The sequence below is a fragment of the Neomonachus schauinslandi genome, chromosome 3 (genome assembly GCF_002201575.2).
Source record: "Neomonachus schauinslandi chromosome 3, ASM220157v2, whole genome shotgun sequence".
In the NCBI taxonomy this organism is placed as follows: Eukaryota; Metazoa; Chordata; class Mammalia; order Carnivora; family Phocidae; genus Neomonachus; species Neomonachus schauinslandi.
In genome coordinates this window covers 102,687,904-102,690,194 of record NC_058405.1, presented here as the reverse complement: position 1 = coordinate 102,690,194, position 2,291 = coordinate 102,687,904, and the positions used below count along the sequence as shown (strand labels likewise).

Sequence of the window (2,291 nt, the reverse complement as noted above, 5' to 3'; positions counted from 1 at the left end):
AATTGGCACAGAGAGCTTTAGAACTTGACCAGAGTCATGGAAGTGAAATAGACAGCCTGGATCATATCCAAGTATTTTAGTACCATAGTCTGCAGTTAAATTTTAAATCAACTCACTTCAATTTGAATTAAAATTCTTGAACATATTTAATTTGAAAAGTTCTTAGTAACTATAACATCTATTTATATGGATTCACCTGAGTAATGTGTTAGTTTTGAAACTGAATATACAATTTGTTACTATCTACTGACCTGTAACAACTTAATCTTTTTATCTAGACCAATATTCAAGACTATGTATTTATTTGATTTCTTCTTTAGAACTTATTTGGTAATGTTTTCAGGTAACTAATTGAGGACAACAAATACTGATTATGATTACCCTGGGTAACTGGCTTTCAGTTTCAGTTAAAGCACTTGACAGTTGAAGCGCATTTTGTAGTTCAGTAGTTACATACAAGAAAGCTAAGTATATCACGGTGACATTTGAGAAGGCATTTATAAAGGTTTCTAGAGGGCAAAAAAAACAATCTCTAGCATGTTTAAAGCTGATTGCTCGGTTTTATTTTTTATGACCTTTCTTTGTGCTTTTTTTCCCCCTAAAAAATAGGTTTGCTTCTTTTATTTTGTTTAAAACAATATAGGCATATAAATTATAGCTTTGACTACTGTAGAAAGACTTTGATATTAGTCATGATGGGGTAAGACGATTTAAACCAGGTGCTATTCTGGCTCCTTTCAGAGGTTTTATTTCACATAAAGCTATCCTGAAAGGAAAAAAATAAATAACAAATAGAAAAGTGTAATATATTTGATGCTTTCACATTATTTCATTTTTCAATAAAGTTAAATGCCAGATATGCTTCATCCTTCTGTTGACTGGTTAGCATTGGAAAGTCAATTTCAAATGGTTAGAGAGAATCTACCAGGTCATCATCAGTCCATTCTTCCTCTTCATGCTTGGGTTTCTTTGAGACCTAATCATCATCTTCATAGCCTCTCCTCTTCTTCTTAATTATGTTAAGGGCAAGCTTAGCAAAGTGACATCTCTCCAGCTTCTGTTTTAGAACAGCAACTTCTTCAGATCTGGGTAGCTCATATTTTTCACCAAGTTTCTCATACTTTTCATTATATCTAGTAACTGTGACAAGCAAGTTCTGTTCTCTTTCAGCATCAGACTTTCTGACAAATAACTTTCCATAGTAATTCCTGCTCTAGATGTACTAGATAAAATGGCAGTCAGGACAATCTGGGAAGGTGTGTATAAAAGGTAAGCATCCCTCAATGCAATTCTATTAAGAAAGTCATCAGCTGTTTTCCTCAACATCTCTGGATTCTCTATCATGGGATAGTGAGTCTTTAAATCGATGAGAAAGCCCTCAAACGGTCTATAAGCATTGTGGACAATAAGGTGGAAATTAAGTTGCTGTATAAGAAGTAGTTCATATGCCAAAATCTGTTCAAGTGCCTCTTCTTGCCCAAGAGGATTCTCCCACAGATTTCCAATAAACTGTGGACTACATACATTGAATTCATCTACTTTGCAGACCAAAATTTGCAAGTTAGCATTATTATCCGGGGGTGATATTCCATTACTGAATCATGAAGATAAAAATGCTTGAAATACATACAAGCTGTACCCACAAAAGACCTTGGCATTGCTGGCTTAAACAGAGAACAGAATTCTAATAATCTCTTCTCATAGTATTTGCAAAGCATCATTTCTTCATGAGGCTCAAGGAAGACTGGATCATTTGGAAGAAACTTCCCATTGGCCAGCACTTCGCATTTGAATTTGCAGTTTGTGTTGGCTCACAGTCGTGCCAGCTGCCCCTCACTGGCGAAAGCCCAGTGCCACTTCTGGCCACTGTGTTGGTACATTGCAAAATCCCAAAGCAGGCCCAGGAGTCTGGAAAAAAGACCCCAAACACCACAGCCCCGTGGGGATAATAAGCACCTAAGGCATCATCGCAAGCCTGTGGAAACCAAGGGTGTCAGTTCAGTCCAGGCAGGCATGTTTATGTTAAGATCATAGAGCTTACTTTTTTTTTTTTTTTTAAAGATTTTATTTGATGGAAAGAGAGAGTGCGAGCTCTAGATGGGGGAGGGTCTGAGGGAGAAGCAGACTCCCCACTGAGCAGGGAGCCCCACGCCAGGCTCCATTCCAGGATTCCAGGTTCATGACCTGAGCTGAAGGCAGACGCTTAGGAGCCCCCCAGGTGCCCCTTACAAAGAGTTTATTGATGCACCTTATGGGTGTTTTGTGTGTTTGGATCTCAGATTTAGGTCTTT

The 2,291-nt window shown here is 37.8% G+C and overlaps 1 pseudogene; it reads right to left on the bottom strand.

The window, feature by feature from the left end:
- Window positions 1–910: 910 nt before the first annotated feature.
- On the bottom strand, window positions 911–1,880 carry LOC110585756 (annotated as a pseudogene).
- Between the last annotated feature and the right edge of the window lie 411 nt (window positions 1,881–2,291).